The sequence below is a fragment of the Carcharodon carcharias genome, chromosome 6 (assembly GCF_017639515.1).
Source record: "Carcharodon carcharias isolate sCarCar2 chromosome 6, sCarCar2.pri, whole genome shotgun sequence".
NCBI classification, from domain to species: domain Eukaryota; kingdom Metazoa; phylum Chordata; class Chondrichthyes; order Lamniformes; family Lamnidae; genus Carcharodon; species Carcharodon carcharias.
Window position 1 is genome coordinate 99,529,329 of NC_054472.1, and position 15,407 is coordinate 99,544,735.

Sequence of the window (15,407 nt, forward strand, 5' to 3'; positions counted from 1 at the left end):
CCTTAATGTAATGGAATGTCCCAAGATGCTCCACAGAAACATTATAAAACAAAGTATGACACTGAGCCAAATAAGGAGATATGAAGTGGGATAACCAAAGGCTTGGTCAAAGAGATAGGTTTTAAGAAATTGTCCTAAAGGAGGAAAATTAGGCAGAGGAGCAGAGAGTTGTGGAGCAGTGGGGGGGTAATTCTAGAGCTTGGGGTCTAGGCAACTGCAGGCATGGCCACCAATGGTGGAGCAATTAAAATTGGGGATGCACAAGGGGCCAAAATTAGAGCAGCACAGATATCTCAGAGGGCTGTGGGCTTGACAGTTAGGGAAGGGTGAGGCCATGTAGATATTTGAAAACAAGGAAGAAAAATTTGAAATCAAGATAAAAACAAAAAACTGCGGATTCTGGAAATCCAAAACAAAAACAGAATTACCTGGAAAAACTCAACAGGTCTGGCAGCATCGGCGGAGAAGAAAAGAGTTGATGTTTCGAGTCCTCATGACCCTTCAACAGAACTAAGTAGAAATAGGAAAGGGGTGAAATATAAGTTGGTTTAAGGTGAACAAGGCAAAAGAGAGATACAGAAATCTTGTCGCAGAGACGAACAGAACTTCTTCAAGGAGGTAGTCTTCTCTGCGACAAGATTTCCGTATCTCTCTTTTGCCTTGTTCACCTTAAACCAGCTTATATTTCACCCCTTTCCTATTTCTACTTAGTTCTGTCGAAGGGTCATGAGGACTCGAAACGTCAACTCTTTTCTTCTCCGCCGATGCTGCCAGATCTGCTGAGTTTTTCCAGGTAATTCTGTTTTTGTTTTGAAATCAAGATGTTGTTTGACTGGGAGCCAATGTTAGCCAGCGAGCACAGGTGTACTAGGGGAATGGGCCCTTGCACAAATTAAGAGACATGAGGCACAGGAGAGGGAGAACTCTATTGCATTTCACAGGATTGCTGGCTTCCCCAAAGTGCTTGGGGCCATCAATGGAGCAAATGTCCTGCTGAAGGCACTGAATGATAAACCTGCTGCATACATTAACAGGAAGGGGTTCCCAATCATTGAATGTGGTAATCATACGCAACGGCCAACTGCGGATCCTGAATGTGAATCCAGATCACCGGTGAAGTGCTCATGATGCTTTCGTTCTCAGGAACTCAAGATTGTATCAATCCATGAGTACATTACCTTGAGGATCTGGATTGCTATTAGGCAACAATCTGGGTGACCTGCCAAAATGTGGCTGATCTTACCACAGGACCAATAATACACCATAGGGAGGATACAACAATCACACGTGTATACATGTCAAGTGGTGGAAAGGACAATCAGGAAGCTCAAATCATGTTTCTGGTGCCTGGGGTTAGGGCACACTTTACAGTGCCCTCCTGTTAAAAGTGTTGAAGATTGTGGAAGCCTGTTGTGCTTTGCATAACTTATCCCTGCAGGCAGGGCTAAAGTTTCTTCCAGCAGAAGAGATTGCAGCAGAAATCAATGAAATGCAGGATCCCAACATGGATATCACTGGATTCATGTCTCATGGTGCACCTGAGAAAGCCCAAGCTGCAGTCAGCAGGGAAGCCAGAAAAAGAGCTGGTGCTGGTGCATTTGGACATTGATGATGGCAAAATCCCCCTCCTTCCCACAGTACAAAAGAACAGTGCTGATGGAAAGAGAAACAAGTGGGCAGGATTTTCTAGACAGAAATTTCCCATCCAAAGTCAGCAGACTTTTAGCTGCTCTCCAAATTTTCTGATCCTACTGGGAAAATCCCAGCCAAGTGACAATTTATTTTAGGAGCAGATTTGTTGCAAAACATCTGAGCTAGGTATTGCTGACCAAAGTCGAATTCAAGTGCTTAGCAAAAGATTTTTAATACCTTCTGTACTAATTAATTATTTTTCTACTTTGTAAATTGGTGGAACTTTAAAATGGTTCATGTTAATAAAATTATTTTGAATACCATAAAATGATTACAGGCTGCTGGCTCATGGCCTGCTCTGTTTCTGTACTTTTAGCCATCAAGAGCAATTCTATTGGGATCATTTGTTTTACTACCATAACAGTCACATACAATTTGTGTATTTACATTATTTCCTGGTTAAGATAGCTTCTAAGTGAGCACACATGCAAGCATCATCTGAGAAACTGAAGCTGGACTGAGGTTGGAGTTATTTATTTCTGTATTGAAGGCAGCATAGTTTGAGCAGACCCCTGTCTGTTCTGTAAATTATCTCCATGCCTGTGGAGGTGAGATTTAGTATTGCAGAAAGGAAAATGGGGAAGAAAGTTGGTGCGATGACACAACCTTGTTTGACTCCAGTCCTCACTGAGAAAGATGATTCTGTTGGTGAGCATCATGGCTTGCACGTCATTGTGGAATAGGCGGAGGATGGTGACAAATTTTTGAGTGAAGCCAAATTTGAGAAAGATACTCCATAAGCCTTTGCGGTTGACTGAGTCAAAGGCTTTTGTGAGGTCGAGAAAGGCCATGTGCAGCCGTTGGCACTGTTCCTTGGATTTTTCTTGGATTTACCATGCAGTGAAGGTCAAATCTTTTGTGCCTCTTGATGGATGAAAACCGCACTGCAACTCTGAAAGAAGCTCTTCTGTCTCTGGGAGGAGGCAATTGAGGAAGATTCTTGCAATGATCTTTCCTGTGGCAGACAGCAGGGAGACTCCTCTGTAAATTATCGTTGTCATTGCCATTGGTCATTGAGGACTTCTTAGCTGAAGCATTTGAGAAAATGAGCCTTTCACTTAACATCCGGAAAACTAAGGTCCTCTTCAACCAGCTCCCACAGCACAATACCTCCCCCTGTTGAGTAAGATCACTAGTCAGAGCTCAGAAAATGTGGACCATTTTCTGTACCTTGGAGGTTTCCCCTTAACAAAAACAGACATAGATAACAAAACTCATCGTCCCTTCCAATGTGCCAGCTCAGCGTTTTGCTGACCGAGGAAAAGAGTATTCGAAGATCAGGATTTCAAGCCTGAGACAATAATAATGGTTTACCAGGCAGAACTGATCCCTATACTCCAATGCTTTGGAGACATGGACAACCTACAGCAGGCATCTCAAAGCACTGAAGAAGTACCACCAGCAGTGCCCTCAGAAGATCCTCTAAATCGGGTGGCAAAAAAGGCAGTCAAACAGCAGTGGCATCTCCCAAGCCAACATGCCCCACATCATTAATCATTCAAAGCTAGTTCCTCTAGCATTAATTGTATAAATTAAGATTAATTATATACAAGTAGAGGGAATTGATCAGATGATTACTTGAGCACATATAAAGAAACACACTTAGCGCAGTGTTTCTGTAAAGTAGTGGTTATCACTATCACTTTACATACAAAAGACTTCCTGTGTGAAACAAGGCAGACACATAGTAAAATTTTATCTCCCCCCTGAAATATTATTTTAATTTTAATTAGATAAGTTTCCTTTAAAGATTTGGTTTTTGTTATCGTGCCCCTTTAAGGACCTACCAATGACTTAAATAACTTATTTATTTATCGGATACTCAAAAGACTGTGAAGAGTCATTTAATTTCTCATTGTCCTGGAGCCCTGAAACCTCCATCTGGAGCCTCAGCCGAGAGGCTGAGCCATCTCCCAGAAATCCTCTTCGTGTCCTTCCACTCTGCACAGAGGGAGTTCCTATACAGGCTGCTGCTACACACACCACTTCCTCGCCCTCATCAGCCATCCAGACATGCCATGGCATTCCATCCCATTGTCTGGAGGTGGCGGGGGCCCCAAGTTGGAGGCTCTCTACTTGGGAGTTTTCCCTTTTTACTGGGATCTGGCATGGAGAGCAGTGAATACAGAAATCCTGTGCAACAGGAGATTAAGTAGGTTCACGGGCTCCGAGGCCCCAGGCCACCTGCATTTTCTGTGGCCTTGAGGAGTCCATGTTCCATGTTTATGTTGAATACTTGCCATTGCAGCCGCTATTCCAATGCCTTAGTGTCTGCTCCTCAAGTTTTGGCTATACTTCAGTCGCATTGGGTGCAGAGTGCGGGTCTGGGCAGATCAGAGGAACTGCTCATTAACTGCTCTTGGGCCTAACCTAGGTGACCATAGATAGCAGGTGGGTGAAGGATTTGGTCAACTCAACTGCCTGCCTATCTTCTGTGGTTATGTTCGCATCCAGGTATCTCTGGAGTGGGAGCATGCAGTATCTGCTGGTACACTTCAGGCTTTCCATGACCAATGACACTACAGGGCTGGAGTGCATTATCAGCCCCAGGAACATTATTTTCAGTTGATAAGTTTGCTTTGTACGTTTTGTTTTAATTACATACATCTTTAGGAAGTTGTTAATTACTTAATTTGTTTATTTGTCTTTAGTTTGCTCTAAAGCGTATAAAGAGGCATTTCATTTCTCATTCCCCTGGAGCCCTAAAACCTCTGATAATGGAGGAGAAGTCAGAAATGACAAAATTCTGGACACGTGTGAGAATTTGAATATTGGTCATGAATGCTACAGCTGAGAGCAGGTTCAGCAATGGCTTGTGAGAGGGATCACACATTAATTGATGAAATGTTGCATAAGGTACTGGCCAACCAACTGACTTGCTCGTTGCAAACAGCACTGGCATGTTAAAAACTCCTTGCAAATGGTATAGCCATTGGTATATACAAGGAATCCAAAGTTGCCTTTTGTACTGACTGATGGTCCCCCTGCCCTAGAAGGAACTACCATTAGTTATATTTTCTCAGCTCACTTGGATGCATTACATGCAGGCAAGAAAGCTTTTATCAAGGCTGAAGTTTTGGAAAGAATTCTGAGAGGGTTGCAACATTGCATCTGAAGTAGACTTTGTATCTGGTGATTTGGCTTAATGCAAAAGGAGCAGGGCATAGGGAGTGGATAGGTTCAGGAAAAGTTGTAAGACATGAGGGGAAAACAGTGGTTATCCAAAATGAGAATCAAACAATAAAAGCCCATTCTTCACAGGTCATCAGAATGTATTATAAATTTTCGGATACTGAAAATGTGATAGAGGATGATGGAGCGCTATGTGCATCACTTCTCTACCCCCAAAGTGTTATTTTAATTTGTGATCTTTCTACTAAAGTTTCCATTTTTAGTGTTAGAGGGTGTTAATTTGCTTATTTCGTTGGTTTACTGACTTGCTCAAGAATATAAAGAGACACTTATTGACGCTGGTGTGGGAGTAGAGTTAAGAGCTATACACTTGTAATGTTTCACTTTGTGAATAAATCTAAAACTGAATAAAGACTGACTTCTGGTCTCCTGCCTCATCACCTGCTGGCTGTCAGGATTTTAACAAATGATGGCTGTAACAAATTGAACCTTACAGCTGTAAGGAAATTTCTGACATCCTGGACAGCAAAGTGAGCAGTTAATGCAGCATTGGAGTTGTAATCTTCATCACTTTCCCCCCTTCCTCTCACTTTGTTCACAAATTATATGAGCTCAGCACCTTGTTCCTCCTGCAGCTCCAATCCTTGCTATTACATAATGTTGTGCAGAGTTCAGCACACCTTGATCACCCTGGAGACCCTGGCTGCTGAGCACTGAAGGGTAGCTCCTAATCTGTCCATTCGCCCTAAGAGCATACTCCTAGTTGATCTGGGGGTGCCCTGATTGATCATACACATGTGGCAATGATGCCTTGCAACTGTGGGAAGCCTGGGTGCCCACTCATTTTGACTGGCGTCAACACAGACAAAGTTCACAAAATACTGGCCCTGACAAATGATTCATGTGTCCCCCACCTTGTGTATGTTTGTGCCGCTGACTAGGAGGGCCTGACTATGTCGCCAGCCCTGGAAGGATCCAGATGCAAAAAAGTTGAGACCAGTTGTCACTTCACAGCCACTGGTAACGTGTGACTATCTGATCCAGCAGAGTACAGGTCTCCTTCTTCTCGGAGGCTACTTATGTCTGCTACCACCTGATGCAACAACCTCAGCCATATTTAGAGCTGCTCTTCCCAGAGGTCAATAAAGTCCAACTTCTGCCAATACAAGCCCAAGTTGTGGATATAATACCCCCTGCGAGCTCCACAACTCTCTTCCTGCTCTTCATGCTCTTCCCCATTGTGCTATCTCCATAACAGGCTGTTGCTGCTGTTGGTGGCCATCTTGCTCCTCATCTGAAGTCCAGTCTAAGGCAACTAATGCACCACCCATCCTGATCGGAGTCTCGGCATCTAGCCCAAAGTGCAGAAATAAACCTTTCGCCATGAGAGCTCAGAACAAATCCTTTCCCAGTGGTAGGTGTAAAAAAAGATTAGCTGTCAGCACTGAATATTTATTGTTGTACTTGCCTGACTTTATGAGCCCCACGATTCTCTTCTCTCCTTAGTTTCATGGTGAGTTTCAGGAGGTCTGGGAAATCTGTGAATGAACCATTAAAATTGATTGTATGTTAAAATATCGCAACACTTGAGCAAATTACGTTTATATTGCTAACTGACTGAACAGACACATGTTAAATCTGAAAGTTGGCAAGCTAGAACCGCCTTCCAAATGTGTTGAGGTTCAACCACTTACCTGTACCTAAGCCAACTCACTATCCAATGTTTAAAATTTTCCTCCAAGATTTAGGGTAATCAGTTTTTCTCACTGTTATTTCTTATAGATCATTTGGATTTGGGACATAGAAACAAAACCAGCCACAAGAAAAACTTGGGAGGGGAGAAAGCGACTGGAATGGAGAAATCTGTAGTATTGCTCCAGAGCTAGGAACTACATTCCTTGTCTTCCTGGCTCCACATTAAGAAAAGTAAAAAAAATTGAAGGGCAGAATTGTCCGTGCCCGCTGGCGTCAGGCGTGTTCAGGCGTGAGTGGACAATATGGCGAGAAGGCCAAATATCGGTTTCACATGGTCACGAACCCAGTCTGCCCTGCCGCATTTCCTGCCATTGGGCATTGGGAACCTCATTGTAATACATCAGCATATCATTATAAGACCAATCTGCCAGAATCATCCCCCATGCTGGATCACCTGCCCACGTCAGCAGGAAAACTAGCTGGTGCAGAACACATCTTGATAAGTGTAACATACAGAAGTAGCAACCTACCATCAGGGTCTTGCTCACATCACGGACATCCGAGGAGCAGAAGCTGCTGAAGCCCAACAGCAACAGGGCCCTGGAGGAACATCCATAGCATACTGGGTGGTTTCTCATGGACATGACTTCACTGCGAAGAAGCTCACCGAATGAGGAAGGTCCCATTGAGGGTCTGCTCACAATGGATGATGGTTGATGGGGTGGAGAGGAAGGTCCAGCTGTGTTTTGGAGAAGAAGATGTACCAGAGGATGGGAGTGGAACATCTAGGATTGACTGGGAGAGGAAGGTGTGTCAGGGTGGGGGGCTAAGGCTGGGAGGGCGGACCAAAGGTGTTGTGATGTGAGTTTGGGAGGGGGGAATGAAGGTGTCAGGGATGTGGGGTTTGGGGGAGGGCGTAGGGGGAGGGGAGGATAGGGTAACAGGGGAGAAGACAGCCGCTGTGGGGGTAGGTGTAAGGTGGAGGAAGGTGTAAGGGATGGAGAAGTCTCGGGAAGGAAGGAGTCCAGGGGAGGAAGGAGCAGGGCTGGTGGAAGAAGTAAGGGGGAGGAAGAAGTAAGGGCGAAGGAAGAAGTAAGGATGGATAAAGGAGTCAGGAAGTGACAAGGAGGGGAGGAGTAAGGCTGGAGGAGCTAGTAAGGAGGAGAAAATAGTAAGGATGGAGGAAGGGGTCCAGAGAGGGGAAGGAGTACAGGTGGCAGAAGAGGCAAGTGTGGAGGAAGGAGTCCGGTGGAAGGGAGGAAGGAGTCCAGAGGGGGTGATGTCCAGGTGAACATGCAAGGGAAGGCTCTGTTGACTCCATGACTGCCTCTTGGGGAGTGAACTGAGGGTGGGCGTGGTAGGAGGAAATGGTGAGAATGATTGAGGGTAGAGTGAGGTGATAGAGTAAAGGTGAAATGGTATCGATAGAAGGGATGGTGAGGGTGGTTTCTGGGGACTCAGAGGCAGAAACAGTCCCTGGAGTGGAAAAGAGAAGTTCGGGGAGGTTAATGCAGATGGTGGTGGGATTTTCGGGAAGGAAAGGAACGTGCACCTGGACATCCCAGAAAAATAATGGTTGTGGCTGGTAGGTAATGGTTGGGAGGTAGAAGGTAATGCCGGGGGGTCGGCAGTGATAGGGAAAGAGAAATGGGTGACTGGAGGAGGGGAAAGGGTGGGGGTAAGTGCTGTGATGGGTCTTCCAGGATTCTTATTTCCAGCTCTTCAATACAGGGGGAGCCCACTTGGCTGGTGGTGAGGACATGAATGGAGCTGAGGGATTGGCGTGTGAGGGTGTCGGTTGCTTGGCAGAGCTCCCTGTGTACCAAAATAGAGATAATTAGTGAATGTCAACAGAGTTAAAGCAGGAGAGAGCACTCACATTTGCATTGAGAGAGGGATGATGTGGATCCTCACGAAGGTGTTTGCTGCTGACCTCACCATCACCTCAGGCACGGTCCACGTCCTCACCAGTCAGCATGATGGCACGTTCCTCTCAGTGAGCAAGGAGCCTAAAGTGGGCCACTCCACCCATCTTAGACCTCTCCCTACTGTTTTGAGCCAGTTTCTCCTGCATGAAAACAGATGAAGAGTGTGTGAGCAGGACACATGGCACTGTGTGGAATGTTTCTGTGGTGAGCAGAGCCATGGACAGGTTGAGGACATGAGCTCCAGAGGATCTGAACCTGCTGGAGATGTGAGGGAGTGTGTGACAGTGAGTGGTGTTGTCCCTTGAGGTGTGAGATCCTTGTGGATGTGTGATGGGTTTGTGAGTGTGTGATGTGAAAAGTGACTTACCCTGGTGGAATGCGTGAGACCATTCATCCTGTTGCGGCACTGTGCGGCTGTCCTCTTTTACATTGGCGCTGATCACTGCTGCCACTGTCTCCCATGTTGGGTTAGTGATGTTGCTGCCTATCCTGCAGCCAGGGTGGGGGTGGAGAACATCATGGCTGGCCTACACTGCATCCAAAAGGCTGGAAGGACATGTCATTAAACCGAAGGGCTGCAGTCTTCTTGCCTATCAGGGCCATGTCTTTGCAGCAGTCATGGGCTGGAAGCATTGAGAGGTGTGTTCGTGGCTGCACTTTAAACATGGTGCCCGGCGTGATGAAGCAATGATGCAATGGCGTGGCGGGTGAACGAGAGTGCGCCCACCACTGAACAATGTGTTTCCCAGGAATGCATCATGAGATGGGATTGAGATGATATGGCATGAAAAGCTGTCATTGCGGCCAGCGGGAAAATGGTCCTTTGTGCAAATCTTGGATGATTCTGCCCTGAGAAATTGACAAGGTCTTTGATGGCTTCCAACCCATTGAAGGGCTGCTCATGAGGCCACTGCTGACTGGGAAGAACTGAGCAGAACATGTTTAGCTCCAGTTTATGTTGGATTTGGCAGAGCAGTCCTAATTAGGGCACTAATTTATATGCCCAGCAAGCCTAATGGCTATTTTAAGCCAGCACTCTGTGAACATGCATTTGCCAGCCAGCACCGTCTCGGGTTAACAGGCACGAGATTTTTGAGACAGAAGCTGATCACTCCCAAAAAAACAAATGTGACAGAGGCCAATTCCTTCTTGTTCTCCCCTGGCAATGTTAAGTGGGAAGCACAGAAATGAAGAGGAAAATGGTCAACTAAGGCAGAACTTAAAGGATGGTCAGAGGAATCAGAGGTTTTAAAATTACGCTATTGCATGGAAAATAGCACACAAATAATTAATGCTTTAATATAAAATTCTTATTTCTGTATGGGCATTAAATAGTTTAAAACATGTTAGCAATCTAAGGTGTAATTTATGACTGACTGACTAAATACTTTGGCAACATCAAATAAAAGGCAGTGGATTGGGCTCTTTCTCCCTTGTCAGTATGAGCAAATGTCTTTCCTTTTATGCTGGAATAATTGCGTTAGCCTTTTAAATTCACTACTTAATGCTATTCACAATGCTGACCTTTAAATCATTAATTTTCCCCTTTTATAAATTGCATAAATACAAACAATATCAGCATGAAGGACTTGTGACGCCAGAGGCTCAGTGCTACATTTTGCCCTCATTTATAGCTGTGGAATCTCATGCCAAATTAGACACAGTAATTTAAGCACTAATCTGATAACCTTTTGCTCTGCTAAAGTCCTTGGCGCACCTTGTAATGTCATGATGTATTGATCCAGACACTGGAATAAGACTGTGCATAATTGGGCTTGTCTCATGTTTACATTTATGACCTTTACTTTTAGTAATTTTCTATGTGGAGGCACTATCCTTTTCTGGGTCATACTGTTTGAAAGTAACTTGTGCCCAAAATGCACGCAATGTGGGCAGGGCATCCACGAAGCTAGGCTGATGACACAGACAAGAGGCACAAACCATTTTTGGTTTGTCTGCTTTCCATACAATGGTCAATCTGACACTGCTGATTGTTGACAGCTCAACCAAGGGTCAAAGTGGGCAGGAATTCAGGCAGGGTGTCACCATTGAAAGGTAGTTTGTACCTCCAGAAGGTGATCTGCTTGAAGGAATAGACCCCAGGTTAACTAATACAGTTTATGCTACCTGTGGTGAGATTCTTGAGTTATCCCAGTTATTCCTCAATAATTTGATTTGAGAATCTCAATATGGGTACAGGGAGATTTATTGAGACTAAATGAGAAACCTCAGTATATTCAGTACCTAAACAGTAATTTACAGAATCAAAATGAATTGAACGCCGTACTGCGTTTAAGATGGAGCAGTGCTTTATAAAGGTTTATCATAACTTCCTTGCTTTTGTACTCTACTTATAAAGCTCATGACTTAGCTTTTACACATAATGCTGTTATACAAACAGGCATAGTTCCGCAATTCAACAGCCGAAGTGTTTAGAAATACATTTCACTTAGTTAAATCATTCTATTTCAATCACATGAAAATGGTTGCTTCCTCATACTTCAACACTATTGCAATGTGGAATGCACCTGATGCATAGGAATTTCAGGTGAGACATTGAGCGAGGCTCCTGTCACCTGAGGTGGACAAGGACAAGGTCAGAGCTGATATTGGAAACAAAAACAAAGTGACCCATTTCTGGACTGCTTTATAGAGCCAGTGTGCCCATCATTATCTCCATAAAATAAGCTAAAAGTTAGCAACATATCAATCAACATAAATAAAGCAGATATTTGGTCATTATCTTATTCTTGTTTGTGGAGCATGCTGTGTGCAAATTGGCTGTTGCATTTTCTGTTACAACATTGACTACAATTCAAAAGTACTTCATTGGATGTGAAGTGCTATAGGTCGTCCTGAGGTTATAAAAGACACTATATAATATAAACGCAAGTCCTTTCTTTCTCGGCTACAGATGATTATTAGGCATCTGTAGGTTTTATAGGGGCATGGTTGATATGAATATATGAATTAGGTGCAGGAGTTGGCCATTTGGTCCCTCAAGCCTGCTCTGCCATTCAATAAGATCATGGCTCATCTGATTGTAACCTCAGATCCACATTCCCAACCACTTCTGATAACCTTTCACCCCCTTGCTTACCAAGAATCAATTTACCTCTGTCTTAAAAATATTCAAAGACTCTTCTCCCCTGCCTTTTGAGAAAGAGAATTCCAAAGACATATGACCCTTTGAGAGAAAAGATTTCTCCTCATCTCTGTCTTAAATGGGCAACCCCTTATTTTAAAACACTGACCCCTAGTTCTAGATTCTCCCACAAGAGGAAGCATCCTTTTCACATCCACCCTGTCAACACCCTTCAGGACCTTATATGTTTCAATCAAGTTGCCTCTTACTCTTCTGAACTCCATCAGATACAGGCCTAGTCTGTCCAACCTTTCCTCATAAGACAACCTGCCCATTCCAGGCACTGGTCTAGTAATCCTTCGCTGAACTGCTTCTACTGCACTTATATCCTTCCTCAAATAAGAAGACCTATACTGTACATAGTACACCAGATGTGGTCTCACCAATTCCCTGTATAACTGAAGCATAAATTCCCTACTCTTATATTCAGTTACCGTCTCAATAAACAATAACATTCTATTAGCTTTCCTAATTACTTGCTGTACCTGTAAGCTAACCTTTTGTGATTCATGCACTAGGATACCCAGATCACTCTGCATCTCAGAGCTCTACAGTCTCTCACCATTTAGATAATAAGCTTCTTTTTTATTCTTCCTGCCAAAATGGACAATTTCACATTTTCCCACATTATACTCCATTTGCCAGATCTTTGCCGCTCACTTAATCTTTCTATATCGCTTTGTAGCCTTCTATGTCCTCTTCACAATTTACTTTCATACCTGTCTTTGTGTCATCAGGAAATTTAGCAACCATACCTTCAGACCCTTCATCCAAGACATTTATATAAATTTTAAAAAGCTGAGGGCCCAGCACTGATCCCTGTGGTACACCACTTGTTACATCTTGGCAACCAGAAAAAGACCCATTTATGCCAACTCTCTGCTTCCTGTCAGCTAGCCAACCGTCTATCCATGCCAATATGTTACCACCTACACCATGAACTTTTCTTTTCTGCAGTAACGTTTGTAGCACCTTATCAAATACCTTCTGGAAATCTAAGCACAGTACATTCACTGGTTTCCCTTTATCCACAGCACGTGTTACTTCTTCAAAGAACTCCAATAAATTGGTCAAACATGATTTCCCTTTCACAAAATCATGTTGGCTCTGCCTGATTACTTTTAATTTTTCTAAGTGCCCTGCTATAACATCTTTAATAGCTATTAACATTTTCCTATAACAGATGTTAAGCTAACTGGCCCATAGTTTCCTGCTTTCTCTTTCACTTTTTTCCAATCGTTGCTGAATCTAGGCAATTTTGGAAAATTAAAACCAAAACATCAACTATTTCAATAGCCACTTCCTTTAAGGCACTAGAACAAGGTCCATCAGGACCCAAGGACTTTTCAGCCTGCAGTTCCAACAATTTGTTTAGTACCATTTCCCCGGTTATTGTGATTTTCTTGAGTTCCTCCCTCCTTCCATTTCCTAATTTACAGCTATTTCTGGGACGCTACTTATATCCTCTATAAGGAAGGTTGATGCAAAATACCTGTTCAATTCACCTGCGATCTCCTTATTTTCCATTATTAATTCCCCAGACTCACTTTCTGCAACACTCACTTTGTTAACTCTTATATTTCTTAAACATCTAAAGAAACTCTTACTATCTGTCTTTATTAGATGGCTAAAATGGACACCTCTCAAAATAGATTTGGGCATACTTAAAGTGGACATTCAGCAGGAGAGATCCTCATGCAATTTTGGAGGCCTCATGTATATTGTACTGTGTTAAATGTGTAGCCATGCGCTGATAATTCCCCCCTCTCCTCTGTTGGATCAACTCCAGGCAGGATTGTAGCCTGTGCTTTCTGCTAACTATGTCAAATGGGTTTGTAATTATAAATATATATATTTATATTGTTATGTTGATAATGTCTACTGTCATGTGTTGCAAAAATTTAATTCATAATCCATATGTTTTGGAATGTAACTTTTAGTTTTATGAAACAAAGGGTTACGAGTAAGATAAATGGAAAAATTGGTTAAGAAACTGATAAACAACCCTAATGTAAAGGCAAATTAAACAAGCCTAGATTATCTTACAAGGTCAGAGTTGACAGTGGAAAAAAAACTTAAACAATGGGTGACCCATTTCTAGACCTTTTGGTAGAGCCAGGGTGCCTATATTTATCTCCATAAAAGAAGCTAAAAGCTAGTATTTCTGAGAAAGAGGATCATAAAACTCCATTAGCAATATGACTTGTTCATTTGGGCCACAGATCCAAAGAGTTGTGTTGAAGTTAAGTAATTAGTTTATATTTCTATTTCTGTTTGAGATTATCCCGAAGCATGCCATATTGTCATAGAGAATGCAGGGGTAGAAGTTTTATTGTTAAAAATGCCATTTGGTAGTGCAGAGCTTGAGTATTGCTGAAAAAAGAGACATGCTGTTGAAGCTTTTCATCTTGCACTCATCAGGGCAGTTCACAAGAATACCAATTTTAAAGGAAACAACAATTTATACTGCATGTTGTGGTCACTTTGACAAATGGACCACGGGAGTCTCAGGTACAGGTCACGATCGTTTATTCGAGCAATTGTAAGGGGAGAACCATCTCAATACAGCTTGAGATATCACTCTGCTAAATTACAAGTGTTCAATATATTTATACATTATTGGTCACTTACAGGAACAGTTTCCAGATTCCGATCTCGTCAACATATAGGTTTACATTAAACAGACATCTCTGGTAACAGGTACATGCATCGTATGTCCCTATTTTTCACCCAGGCAGAGACCTTCCCTCCTACCTAAACTAGGATCATCTGTTCTTCCCCTATCTGTTGAAGAGCACGCTTAATCTTATTTGTTATTGCCAATGCTCTGACTGCTCCCAAGGCCTTTCTGTTGTTTGCAGACTGTGCAAGGCTGTGCAAGGTTCATCTGGTAACCTTTAACTGCCAATGTGCTTGGTAGCCCTGGTTGCCTGGAGATTTTAAGTAATTCATTCCTTTTCAATAAGTTCGCCCTTACCATAAATTCTTACTTAATTTCTTCCCCCTAACAGTCCCCCCTTTTGGCCCTTGGCCTAGCCCAATGTAGCCAACTATAGTGGTACTGTCTATCCCTTTACGCACTGCTGCCAATTGATGCTGGCCAGTCATCCAGCTTTGGGTTGTAAAAGGCATTATCAGACCATCTGTATTATCTGGCCATTCATTTCAGGCCTCTGACTTACTAAATTTTGTCCCCACCGGTATAAACTCCCCCAGCGCCACTTTAACTAGGGAATGGGAGATAATCCAAATCTACAGGTGTATTTGTACATTTCAGCTCCAGTTCCACCACCACCATGTGGAGGAACCTATTTGCTCAACATTCTCTTTTAAGGCTCTAACCTGTTGCTGCAGCGTATAGTAAGTTCTGTATATCTGCTGAGCCTGTCTCCAAGTCGTGGTTAGGTGCTCGGGTAATAAGGGAATTTCACAGGACAACTGGTTCAAATACTGTCAGGTTATCCTTAAGGTTTTCCTTGACCTGAATAGTAGTTGTTCCTCTCTTGTATATTTCGACCAGTTCCACTTTCCCTACCCTTGCTGACGCCTGTGGGTGTAGGCACATTGAATGATTATGGATGGGGCATATCCAGTTGTCTCATACTGGATTCTTTACTGCCATGTGGTGATACAATATCTCCCGTTCCCTGCATATGCAACATGGGTCAATTCTTTTGCAGCCTCTATAGTTTCCATTGTACAGTTTGCTGCTGCTTTAAATCCACTTAGCTTCATCTATCTCATATATTGGGTGTGCATACTACTGCAATGGCCTCTGTCCTACACTCTTCTAATGTGGTGCTAACTATATTTCC